This window comes from Callorhinus ursinus, unplaced genomic scaffold (genome assembly GCF_003265705.2).
Source record: "Callorhinus ursinus isolate GAN/ISIS: 27379988/994484 unplaced genomic scaffold, GSC_fseal_2.0 scaffold51, whole genome shotgun sequence".
Classification (NCBI taxonomy): domain Eukaryota; kingdom Metazoa; phylum Chordata; class Mammalia; order Carnivora; family Otariidae; genus Callorhinus; species Callorhinus ursinus.
Window position 1 is genome coordinate 8328263 of NW_027397113.1, and position 13966 is coordinate 8342228.

At 43.9% G+C, this 13966-nt stretch overlaps 1 pseudogene; it reads left to right on the forward strand.

Annotated features, from left to right (window-relative positions):
• Positions 1–12956: 12956 nt before the first annotated feature.
• Positions 12957–13051, forward strand: LOC112829847 (U6 spliceosomal RNA; annotated as a pseudogene).
• Positions 13052–13966: the final 915 nt, after the last annotated feature.

Consider the following 13966-nt stretch of genomic DNA (forward strand, 5'->3'; position numbering starts at 1 on the left):
AGTAGAAGGTACAGAGATTTCCCATATTCGCCATGGCCCCAAGCGTGCCTAGTGGCCTTCTGTTGTCGATATCCCCCACTAGAGTGGTACATTTGTTATAACTGCTGACCCTACATTAGAAGGTTCACTCTTGGTATTGTACAGTCTATGGGTTTATTTTTAACTATTTTTTTTAAATTTTATTTATTTGACAGACAAAGAGAGACACAGTGAGAGAGAGAACACAAGCAGGGGGAGTGGGAGAGGGAGCAGCAGGCTTCCCGCTGAGCAGGGAGCCCAATGTGAGCCACTCAGGCACCCCCAGTCTATGGATTTAGACAAATTTATAATAATATGTATCTACTATTAGAGTCTCATACAGAGTAACAGTTTCACTTTCCCCCAAATGCTCTGTGCTTTGCCTTTTCATCCTTCCTTGCATCCACCTCTGGCAACCACTGATCCTTCTACCGTCTCTAAGCTTTTGCTTTTTCCAGATTGTCACATAGTTGAAATCATACAATATGTCACCTTTTAGGATGGGCCTCTTTCACCTAGCAATATTCGTGCCTTGATAGCTCATTTCTTTAAAAAAAAAAAAAAAGATTTATTTATTTTAGAGAAAGAAAGTGCACGCGCATGTGAGCAGAAGGAGGGGCAGAGGAAGAGGGAGAGAGGCAGACTCCCCGCTCAGCGCGGAGCCCGACCCAGGGCTCAGTCCCACGACCCTGAGAACATGACCTGAGCAGAAATCAGGAGTCAGGCCCCAGATAGCTCATTTCTTCTTAGTACTGACTAGCGTTCCATAGTCGGGATGTATCCATTTATTTATGTGTCCACCTGCTGGAGAACATCTCAGTTGCTTCTAGTAGGTTGACTTTTTGCATGTGCAGAGCTGTATTCTTCAAAACCTTCCCCCTCAGGGGTGCCTGGGTGGCTCAGTTGGTTAAGTGACTGCCTTCGGCTCGGGTCATGATCCTGGAGTCCCGGGATCGAGTCCCGCATCGGGCTCCCCGCTCAGCAGGGAGTCTGCTTCTCCCTCTGACCCTCTTCCCTCTCATGCTCTCTATCTCATTCTCTCTCTCAAATAAATAAATAAAATCTTTAAAAAAAAAAACCTTCCTCATCAGAATGAGTTTCAATTACATCCCATTAAATCCCTTATCTCAAATTAAAGCTCTGATGAAAACAGTGGTTCTCTAGACCTTGGGATGTCACAAGGCAGTAAAATTAACAAAAATGTTTGGTCATCTACATCGGGTTAATTTTACTGAATAAATACGCAGGTTTTAATTTTAAACCTATCTCTTACTGTGATCCTATTATTATAAGATAAGAGACATTTTAACTAAAGAAGTAGAGGGTACACGATCTCCGAATACATCACAGTGAGATAAATACATTCCTGTGTGAAAAAACTCTGGCATTGTTCTATCTGTCTCATTTGCACAAGGCAGTAAAATCCTTGTCTCCCACTGAAGCCAGCCTACGGATCAGCCTCGGGAACCACGGCTTTAAGGAATTGGCCAATGTTACACAGGTTCCTCTACAAGAGAGCCCTTCTGCCTATGAATGGCTCCCTTCAAGAGCCAGGGAGGCCGACAACATTTCCTAGCCGGTAAGAGAAAACAGGGAGGGTGGGGAAAATACATCTTTTAAAGCTGAAGTTAGGAAGAACTTTCTGGGAGAAGGTTTGTGAATTCTATTTCTATATGGTAAAACACTCTTGAGGCCTAAAATCATTTCCTTCTGTGAACGCAAACACACTGGCCCAGTAAGGTCTGGGTTGTACCCTAGAACAAGGGTGTAGACTGCCGCTGTGTGGGCCTCTCACCCTCACAGCAATAAATGGAGAAGCCAGAATTCCTGCTTTTATTTACTCAGTGGCTTTTTGGCAGACTGTCTAATCCCAGTCCAAGGTTTTAAAGAGTGCCATAAGATTGCTAGCAGTAGCCACTTGGATAATGCTAGAACTTCTTTTTAAACAATGTTCCAGTTTTGCAAACCAACGTTCCTCACAATTTGTGCACTCCACTCTCTGTCTCTTACATTATATTATCTGACAAAAGATATGCTTAAAAAAAAACACAACAAACCTTTATCCCCTTGTGGGATTTACTAGGTACATGCAAGTCAGGGTATAATTCCTATCATCCCTTCTGGTCATAGACTGTGCCCATGGGGTGCCTGGGTGGCTCAGTCAGTTAAGCATCTGCCTTCGGCTCAGGTCCTGGGATCAAGCCCCAAATTGGGCTCCCTGCTCAGCAGGGAGTCTGCTTCTGCCTCTGCTCCCCCACCCCCCGCTCTCATGCTCTGCTCTCGCGCTCTCTCAAATAAATAAATAAAAATCTTAAAGAAAAAAAAAAGACTGTGCCCATGTTCTGTTTTATCAATAATGCTGCATTTTGCTATCTCCTACTATATACTCTTCCCCTCTTCTTCTAAGTGGAGAAAATCAATCTAGAGCTCCTCCTGGATGGTAGGGGCGTTCAGGGCACTCCTCAGGCACTGTGTGTTCCTGAGAAAACTAGGAACCCTGGAGGCTTTCTGCAGGAAAACAGGAAACCCCAACTGCTTGGAATGTAGAGGGGTTCTTGCCATGACTTCTCTCCTGGACTGGAAGTTATGCCCAAAGATCTCCTTTCCTCAGAAAAGCTGAAAGAAAACATTTCTAAGTGTGAAACTGGGGATGCAAGCACCTGCAGACTCCACAATTTAGACATAGGGCTCTTCCCTGCCTCTGACCAGCCAAGCAGCCTAGTCACTGTTCAAGAAACCCGCAAAATCTCCTCAGGAAACAACCCGAAGTTGCCTCCCCAGAGGTCTGTGGTTGCTGTTCTGCCTGAGATAGCAAACATAATGTGCAGGGTTTGCAAGAAAAAAAATAATAGTAATTTGCAGCTTGGTAATAGTCACAAGATGTAGAACTTCTGCCTTTGTACGCTTAGACATGACATCACAAAGGCAAACCACCCAGAATGGTTTGCAGTTCCCAGGTCCCTAAAGCCACCTCACTGCGATCACACCAAAACCAGCAGGGAATTGCCAGGCACCAGGTGATCAAGAAAGGAAATACCACAGCTGACTCAATTCCTAACCAATCAGCATGATCCAAGACCCTTACCCTGAAATTTGGCCCTTTAAGAACCCCTGCTTGTAAACCATTGGGGCATTTGGGACTTTTGAGCACGAGCTCCCCATGCTCCTGGGTGACGCCACACTAGTAAACAGCCTATTTCTTCTCACTGCAAAAGCTTGGTGTCAGTTTGTATTGGCTTGCTACGCATCAGGTGGACGAACTCTCCTTTGGTTTGGCTAGAGGTGGGCTGAACAAGGGGAAGAAGGTGAAATATGAAGAAAAATAGTTTAGGATTCTAAAGTCTCTGCTATTCTAATAAGCTCTGGTGGGTTCCCACAGTTTTCTCCAAAGGTAAGTATAGATTATTGGCAAAGCCTTTTTCACTAGGGTACGCTCTGAGGCTCTTAGGGATGTTCTAGAATCCTTCAGGAGAATGTTGTGGAGAGTTCGACGGTCCCTGCAATTTAAGCTTTCATCACCATGAGAGCTGTTTCATGTTTCCCGTCTAGATGTTTACATAATAAACATCCAGTTTTCAAAATAAAACAGGGGCTGCTGGCTGGCTCCAGTCAGAGGAGTGTACAACTCCTGATCTTGGGGTCATGACTTCGAGCCCCACGTGGGGTATAGAGATTATTCAAAATAAGTAAATAAATAAACTTCAAAATAAAATAGAATGTAAAAGAAAATGTCAAAACAGCATATCCTCATTATAGAAACTTTGAGAAATATAGAACTGGAGGGTGATCACCAGACTCTCACCACCTGATGGCACCGTGGCTATATTTCTTCCTATTACTCTGTGTATTTCTCTTAAACCCAGCTGTAATCAGGGTGTCCTAACAGCCTTATGTTCTTTTGCTCCTTTTATGCATGTGTGTCTTATCATGCATGAGTCTCACTTTTATGGGCTATGAAATCCCTTCTTGCGGGCAGCACATTTTAGTTAAATATTCCCTTTGATGAGTTTGAGGACAATGGGTTTTCGTTTGGTTGTTACTGACTGGAAGTCTACGAAAGTGTCCGTTTTGCCAAGCCTTTGCCTATGTTAGCCATCGTTATGTTTCAGAGTCCTTATTAAGTGAATAGATACAAATAGCAGCTCATCTTTATATCTATTTCTTTTGTTTACAGTGAAATTAAACTCTTTTCCCCAGTCTTTGATTCTACCTTCTATTTTGGTGACATCCTGGTTAAGTCCTTCGGGCAGAACCAGTTAGAATGCTGTTTCCCCTCGATGGCCATTTAGAGATTAGCAGTAAATGTTCAAAGGGGGAGCATTCTGCAGAGAATGGGAGAGAGCTAAAACACTCCATTGTGATGATCAAATGTTCTATTACACATATAATTATAAGTAGATGAAATGTCATCTAAAAACGGAAGACTAGAACTTCCCCCTCTTTGTTCTTAGGGTAGTTGTAACTTAGTTCAGCATCACATATCAGTATTTGACATTGAAGGCTGTCTGACTGGTTTTACTGTTTTGCCACATCGTCCCCTTTCTTTGCACCTTTTCATTTATTGGCATCATAAATTCTTTTGCAGATCATTTATGTTTGGTTTATGTCACTAACACCCATTGGATATGTTAAGGCATTACTCATTGAATGTTGATGTTCTAATAGGGTGTTATAAGCACTCTATCTGGTAGTTACTATTCTCCCCATTTTACAAACATGGGCATTGAGTCCCGAAGACAAAAGCCAGCTTGCTCTGGACCCAGAAAAGGCACCCGGGGAGCAGCATGGACGTGAACTGACAACCTTCTGATTTCAGAGCCACCACAATACGTCACCACCAACCTTCAGTTTAACCCTAGAGGCTATGAATAAAAGCACTCTACTCTTAAATCTCATGTAAAATGGCCTAACATTTGTACATAGTAGAAGCTTATTAGAAACCCCACTGACCAAAAAGGGGGTTACTCATGCAAAAGTATTTTATGTCTCCAAGTGAGGCCATTTCTCTCTCCCTCTCTACAAACTATATGCTCGCTTAGCTGAACATTCCTTGGGGGTGCAGTGGATTAGAGCATTTTAAAAGTCTTTGGAGTGACCTAAATGACATAAGAGTTGTTGATCTAAAAGACTCTTTATTACTGAAAAGCCAGTAAGCTGTGGATAAACTATGTGGTGGGGAATGTCCATCTTCTGGTCTCAAAACTGTTTCCCTGTCTGAACTTGACACCTCTGGGTCTTTATGGCCTCCCATGACATTTTTATACACTTAGCAAAGGAACCACCTTCTCAAGCGTGGGCCTTAAAATCCCAGTTGTGAGATCTTCCTCACAAAAGGCCTCCACGGTAAGGACACACTCCTCTAACAAAGTACAAATTGTAGTGTTGGTCCTCTCCCAAACACAAGCAGCACCTTAGCAACCTACCACCACCCGGAACCACCTGGAACCACTTCATCTATCTCTTTGGACAAATTAAATATACTTACTGTAAACTCTTTTTCTGATTACTTTGTTAGATTAATTTCACCGGAAATAAACTCATATTCTAATTACTGATTTTGTTGATGGTCTTAGTATTGCATTTTGTCAAGGTTTTATTATGTTTATGTTTAGGGACTTAGTTCAGAGTTTATTGTATGTTTGTTTCTTCTCGTCTCTCTCTTGCTCTGTGCTCACCTCTCCCAATCTTATGGTTTTGCATTTGCCTTACTCCCAACCTCCAGGGCTCCAGTCCAGAACAGGCTGTCATTATGACAGTTGGGCACTGCTGCCTCTCCTGAGTGACTAAGGATGATACAGATCCAGGCGCTGACCCAGCAGAATGAACCCTGGTCCTCTCACTACTCTGGACTTGCAGCTTGTTATACACCCTAGCCCAGACAGTGCTCAGCAGCAATGAAGTTCAGCTCCTGGCCTGGCCTGGCCCAGCCCACAACTTCAAGCAGGGTTCCAGCTTTGTCTAATTTGAGACCTTTAGTCCCTGTGACCACCCAGGAATGAAAATGGGGGCTTCTATGGACCCTCTGGGCCTGGAGCTCTGCAACCCACTTACCACAGTGCATTTCAATTCTGTTTCTCATCGTGGTTCCGAGGCCACCTGGGGTTAGCATAATAAGGGTCCCTAGAGATGGATGTCCATGTTTCTAGTGACCTGACATAGCAAAAGGGAGTTTGCAGATAGGATGGGTTCAGGATTCCGAGATGGGGAGATTTTCTTGGATTCTCTGGGTGGGCCGATGTGATCACAGGGTCTTTATAAGGGAAAGAGAGAGACAAGAGAGTCTGAGAAGGAGATGTGACCCTGGAAACAGCAGAGACAGAAATCTGACGGTGGGGCTCCACTGGCTTTGAAGACAGAAGGAGGGGCCACGAGCCAAGGCAGGCAGGCAGCCTCTAGAGGTTGCAAGGAAACGGTCTCCCCTCGAGTCTTCAGAATGGTTGCAGGCCTGATGACACCTTGGTTTTTTAGCTCAATAAGACCGATTTTGGACTTCTGACTTCCACAACCACAAGATCATAAATTTATGTTGCTCTAAGCCACGAAGTTTTCAGTAATTTGTTACAGCAGCCATAGGAAACCATCTTTGGAGGGGTTTGGGAATTGGCCCATATGTTGACCCCCTTTCTCCAGGAATCAATCTTGACCGTTTATTAAATGGAAAACAGGGACGCCTGGGTGGCTCATTTGGTTAAACATCTGCCTTCGACTCAGGTCACGATCCCAGGCTCCTGGGATCGAGCCCTGCATCCTGCTCCCTGCTCAGTGGGGAGCCTGCTTCTCCCTCTCCCTCTGCCTGCCTTTTCCCCTGCTTGTGCTCTCTCTCTCTCTGTCAAATAAATAAATAAAATCTTAAAAAAAAAATAAAGTGGAAACACGGACTGGAAATGAGGGGAGTGCATAGAATACACTAGTGGGTGTATTTTCAGTGCTTTAAAATGTTGCAAGGCTTCTTTCTAACTCACACATATGCCCTGTTTGCACCTCAACCCTAACACTATAAAGCCATACGTGACTTGCCAGACTGTTTTTGAAATAGTTGTAACCTATCCAATAGCAAAAGTACTGGACATAATGTGTTGAAATCTGGGACATCTTTTTATCTCTGTAACTTAATCCCCATAATACTTAAAGAAATAATTCATTTTCTCTAAGACTTTCATTTTACTCTCTGTCCATTTCAGTGTTTGTAGGAATAATAAAAATATTTAAACGCTTTTAAGTAATTAGAATTGCTTTCTTCTTATTAGGTTAGTAATGCATCTATATGAAAGCCATTGTATTAGCTGTCTCTCACCACGCAACAAATTACACCAGAGCTTAGTGACTTAAAAAAATAACAAACAGGGTGCCTGGGTGGCTCAGCTGGTTAAGCGTCCAACTCGTGATTTTAGCTCAGGTCATGATCTCATGGGTCGTGGGATTGAGCCCCACATTGGGCTCCACGCTCAGTCTAGAGTCTGCTTGTCCCTCTCCCTCTGCTCCTCCCCCTGCGCTCTCACTCTCTCTTTCTCTCTCAAATAAACAAACAAAATCTTTTTAAAAAATTTATAATCTTATGTAATTTCTGTACATCAGGAATTGGTGAGCAGCTTAGCTGGGTAGATCTGGCCCCAAGTCTCTCATGGGGCTGTGGTCAGATGTCAGCCATGGGTGCAGTCCACCTGAAGTCTGGCTAGGGTTAGGGATCTGCTCCCCGGGTGGCCTGTGCACAAGGTTGGCAAGTTAGTGCTGACTGTTGGCGGGAAGTCTCACTGTTCACCACAGGGCCCTTCCCACAGGGCTGCTTGAGTATCCTTACAACATGGCAGCTGGCTTCCCACAGGGCAAGCAGTTCATGAGAGAGTAGGCAGAAGCCTTGAAGCCCTTTATGACGTACCATCACCAGGGAGAAGGTTTTGTTTTGTTTTCAGCCACAAAGCCTTCCTTATCTCATAAATCTCTAAAGATGCAGAGTGGAAAAGAAATTCCAAGATCGAGGGGCGCCTGGGTGGCTCAGTCATTAAGCATCTGCCTTTGGCTCAGGTCATGGTCCCAGGGTCCTGGGATAGAGCCCTGCATCGGGCTCCCTGCTCGATGGGAAGCCTGCTTCTCCCTCTCCCACTCCCCCTGCTTGTGTTCCCTCTCTCACTGTGTCTCTGTCAAATAAATAAATAAGATCTTTTTAAAAAAAGAAAGAAAGAAAGAAATTCCAAGATTGATTAGTCCAAGCAGCTGGATCATGTGAATCACTTTCTAAAAATCATATCACTTAAAAATCTCCACTGATAATTTTTTTTAAGTAGGCTCCATGCCCAGCATGGAGCCCAGTGTGGGGCTTGAACTCTCGACTTTGAGATCAAGCCCTGAACTTCGATCAAGAATCGGATGCTTAATCAACTGAGCCACCCAGGCGCCCCTCTACTGATAATTTAAAACTGAGTTGTGCAAACCTTGTGTCTTTTACATTAGAGTCTCAATATCTCCAAAGAGCAGAACGTGCCTCCTACTTCTGAAACCCTCAGAACATTTTGGCCGTTCCTTGGCCTGTAGTCAGGAATGCATACATTTTTGTAAACTTGACAAATTCCTGGTTGTTGACTGGCATTTGAAGATTAACTCATTGGTCCATATCCAGCCTCCCCTAATTTGGTATTTCTGTGTGTGTGTGTGTGTGTGTGTGTGTGTGTGTGTGTGTGTGTGTGTTGAAACCCTGGGCTTTGGGGAGTGGCTGACTCCAGAATTTAGGGAGAGGTCAGTTGTATGGTGACTCTCTCTCTTCAAGCTGGGGCTGAATTTATAGTCTGAATAGGAGCCAGATGGGGGCACACAGAACCAAAAATATCACCGGGGTCCCAGTCCAGTGATGCTAGTGAGTGAAGCATGTTCAACAGGAGTGATATGTGTAAATGGAAGGGCAGAACGGCAGAGAAAGTGGAAAACACAGGAGCAGTCTTTGTGAATTTAGGAAAGTCCAGTCACCTAAATTGTCTTACCACTATCACTTAATGGGATAATAATGCACAGGTATTTTCAAAGATATGAAATGCCTGGAACTCTCCTATTGGAAGGACCCTAAATAGTTACAGTCACTTTACAGAGCATTGGCAATATGGAGTATAACTAATCATATAATATACACCCCAGCAGTTCCACTCTCGGCTGACCTTAGGGCAGAAGTTCTCAGCCCCGACTGAGCATTAGAACCACCTGGGGGACTTGGTGGTTTTACTCCCAGAGATTAAGACTTCATCAATTTTGGGATGAGCCCCAGAAATTGGTTTTTTAAAAGCCCCAAGGCTACTCTACTGTGCACCCTGCCAAAAATTCACACGTACGGACAGAGACATCCACCTTGTACCAATTACATAAATAAAACCAAGGGGAATGAAGCATCTAAATGTAAAAAGCAAGTCTTTAAAAAATTATTTAAAAATCGGGGCGCCTGGGTAGCTCAGTCATTGAGCGTCTGCCTTCGGCTCAGGTCATGATCCCAGGGTCCTGGGATGGAGCCACGCATCTGGCTGCCTGCTCAGTGGGAGGCCTGTTTCTCCCTCTCCCACTCACCCCTGCTTGTGTTCCCTCTCTCACTGTGTCTCTGTCTATCAAATAAATTGAAAAATCTTAAAAAATAAAAAATAAATAAAATAAAATAATTTAAAAATATAGAAAACTACCTTCTAACCTCAGGAGAGAGAAGGATTTCAAAAGAGTCAAACTGGATAAACCATAAACAAACAGATTGATACACCTGGCTTTGAAATGTAAAAATCTTGTATTTGGAAAGACACCATTCATGAAGAGAAAAGATAAGCCACAGACTGAAAGAAGTAATTTGCTAATCATATTACCAAACAAAGGATTAGTGTTCAGAATGTAAAAAGAATTCAAATGTGTTAATCAGTAAAAGATGAACTATTAACAGGACTTTATTATAAGGATGATAGATAAATAAAATGAGCAGCCTTACACAAGGAATTTTTCAGTAGTAAAAAATGGATCAACTATGTATTAACATATATACACACAGACATATGCTGAGACATTTGTATGTATTGACGTGAATAATTCTTTAAACACATTGATCAATAACAGCAAGATCTTCAGAATGATATGATATGACCCCAATTTTTTGAAAAAGTCAAAACACAAATCAATACTATTTGTGTTTCTGGATACCTATACAAGTTGTACAAGTTTGAATACGCACATGGATCTGCAAATTACTATCCTGAGTTTTATTTTACCTCCAAGAAGAAAGGGAAATTGAATTGGGGCTACGAATAAAGTTGTCATATTTTGGGTGTTCAGCAGAGTCATCAATACATGAGCGTTGTGGGCGCGCCTGGGTGGCTCAGTCGTTAAGCGTCTGCCTTCGGCTGAGGTCGTGATCCCAGAGTCCTGGGATCGAGCCCCATGTTGGGCTCCCCGCTCTGCGGGAAGCCTGCTCTTCCCTCTCCTGCTCCCCCTGCTTGTGTTCCCTCTCTCGCTGTGTCTCTCTCTGTCAAATAAATAAATAAAATCTTTAAAAAAAAATACGTGAGGGCGCCTGGGTGGCTCAGTTGGTTAAGCGACTGCCTTCAGCTCAGGTCATGATCCTGGAGTCCCGGGATCGAGTCCCGCATCGGGCTCCCTGCTCAGCAGGGAGTCTGCTTCTCCCTCTGACCCTCTTCCCTCTCGTGCTTTCTATCTCTCATTCTCTCTCTCTCTCAAATAAATAAATAAAAAAAAATACGTGAGTGTTGTAATCCTTATCTATACTTTTTTGGTATGCTTTGAAATATTATAAAAATTATCGAAATAGCTAAAAATTAGATATTTCTTTTGGGGACTAATCCTCTAGAGCCACAGTAGACTCCCCTCTATGAAACTTGGCTCTAAGTATCCTGGTTTTGTGAGCTGTCACTTTAAAGAGAAAGCAGATCAACTTGCAGAGAAACGGTGGCAGAAGGTCTTTAGTCCGTCCAAAGTAGTAAATGTGGTTTTAACTTCCTCTATGCAATTAACCCTAAATACCCATTTGGGGGCGCCAGAGGACAGCACAGGCAAGCCGAGCCATCGTTCTCCCTGGGGAACTGACTGGAGCGGGTTCCACCTGCTCCACACTGTTTAGTAAGTAATCCAACCACTCACTAGTGGGTTCTTGCCCCGCTGGAGTGACTTGTGATGACGTTGCACATGTCTTTACTGCCCTTGGCTTGATATAGTAATGGTTTGGGGAGCCCCTGAAATGCAGCCTATTTTCCATCTGAATGCTTAGAGCTTTAAGAACTGAGTCCGAGTCCTGGGTGTAGCAGTTCCCCCCTGCCTGGGGTGATGGAAAACTACCCTGGCTGACCTATTGCTCTTTCTGACACCCACGGATCCTCAATAGCACGAAACGAGGCTGCTTGATAAACGTGCTTTTTTTCAGCTGTCACATATCCCAAAAACAATTTGAAAGAAAAAAAAGGGACGATCAAAGTTGTCGCCCAAATACTATAAAGCGAATTAGGGGTAGATGGGTTGATGCCTGATGAAAGTGGGAGTCAGTGGTTTGCAAACGTGGGAAAGACTTCTCTAAGAGGAGGGTCTCCTGAGAGGGCTGGTGAAAACCCCCTCTGGGCACTGAGGTCCTCCCTTCTTCCTGCCAGTTTCTTTGTGGTTTTTTCCTTTCTACTTATTGTGGGAGACAGATGATACCCCATACGTGAGGTCAGCCTGCATCTTTGTTTGCTTTTCAAAGCAGAAGCTACCTTCTCTTTTGCATAAGTCTTTACCAGGAATATGCACACGGAGGGTGCTCAGGACAGACTTGCGCAACAAATGAATGAGGGCCCTCGGGCCTGCTCTCACCTGCTGTGGGGGCAGGAGTTGTAAGGCTCTGGACGGGCCACACTCGCTGTTATAATTGTTTTGAAACACAGACCAAACCTGATTTCTGTAATTGGTGACCATCGTGAACATGGTATAAATTCTGCTTCCACTTGAAGGGCTGAGTGAGTTTCCTTCATCTGTAGAATAGATGATATTACCTACCTATTTGGGTAGAGAGATGATGAAGGGTGGGGAGTGGATAGAAAACAGCGTATAAGGCAGCAAGCATTAGGCTTTTTTGGTTTGGGGGTGGTTTTCAGTGACACTTTCAACAGCTGTTCTTTTTATTTTACTATTTTTTTCTTCTGCTTAGGGGACAAAGGAGCGGTACAACTGACAAAACCTGAGTGTCAGTAAGTAATTTTGTAGACATGCTTAGCGCCGGGTTTATGGTAAAACCCCCAGAAGTTCCCAGTTTGGTGCAACGAAAAACACTCTTCTTGGGCGCCTGGGTGGCTCAGTTGGTTAAGCGACTGCCTTCGGCTCAGGTCATGATCCCTGAGTCCTGGGATCGAGTCCCGCATCGGGCTCCCTGCTCAGCGGGGAGTCTGCTTCTCCCTCTGACCCTCCCCCCTCTCATGTACACTCTCTCTCTCTCATTCTCGCTCTCTCAAATAAATAAATCCCTTTCTCTCTGACAAATACATAAATAAAATCTTTAAAAAAAAAAGAAAAACACTCTTCTTATTTTTGCTTTTATTTTATTTTTCGCTATTGTAAATAATGCTGCAATAAACAGAGGGGTGCATACATCTTTTCAAATTAATGTGTTTGTTTTCTTTGGGTAAATACCCAGTAGTGATTATTGGATCGTAGGGTAGTTCTATTTTTGACTTTTTGAGGAACCTCCGTACTGTTTTCCACAGGGGAAATAGCTAAAAATTAGATATTTCTTTTGGGGACTAATCCTCTTGCATTCCCCCCAACAGTGTACAAGGGTTCATTCCCCTTTCTCCACAACCTCGCCAACACTTGTTGTTTCTTGTGTTTTTGATTTTAGCCATCCTGACAGGTGTGAGGTGATATCTCACTGTGGTTTTGATTTGCATTTCCCTGAAGATGAATGATATTGAGCATCTTTCCATGTGTCTGTTGACCACCTGGATGTCTTCTTTGGGAAAACGTCTGTTCAGTACAAAGAAGATCAGCATGGCCCTTGTGCAAGGATGACATGGAAATTTGTGAAACGTTCCTTATTTATTTATTTATTTGAGAGAAAGAGAGAGTGGGGGGACGCCTGGGTGACTCAGTCGGTTAAGCGTCTGCCTTCGGCTCAGGTCATGATCCTGGGGTCCCGGGATCGAGTCCCACATCGGGCTCCTTGCTCAGCAGGGAGCCTGCTTCTCCCTCTGCTTGTGCTCTCTCTCTCTCTCTCTCTGACAAATGAATAAATAAAAAATCTTTAAAAAAAAAAAAAGAAAGAGAGAGTGGGGGCGGGGGAGGGGCAGAGGGAGAGAGAGAATCTTTTTTTTTTTTTTTTGAGAGAGAGAATGAGAAATAGAGAGCACAAGAGGGAAGAGGGTCGGAGGGAGAAGCAGACTCCCCGCTGAGCAGGGAGCCCGATGTGGGACTCGATCCCGGGACTCCAGGATCATGACCTGAGCCGAAGGCAATCGCTTAACCAACTGAGCCACCCAGGCGCCCAAGAGAGAGAATCTTAAGCAGGCTCCACACCCAGTGTGGAGTCAGACGTGGGGCTTGATCTCACAACCCTGAGATCATGACCTGAGTCAAAATCAAGAGTTGGAGGCTTCACCGACTGAACCACCCAGAAGCCCTGAAGCATTCCAATTTTTAAAAAAAGAAGAAAGAAAAATGTCTATTCAGGTCCTCTGCCCATTTTTTAATTGGGTTATTTTGGGGTTTTTTTGATGTTGAGTTGTATAAATTCCTTATATATTTTCGGTATTATCCCCTTATCAGATATATGATTTGCAAATATCTTCTCCCATTCCAAAGGTTGTCTTTTTTTTTTTAAAGATTTTATTTATTTATTTGAGAGAGAGAGAATGAGAGATAGAGAGCACGAGAGGGAAGAGGGTAAGAGGGAGAAGCTGACTCCCCACTGAGCAGGGAGCCCGATGCAGGACTTGATCCCAGGACTCCAGGATCATGA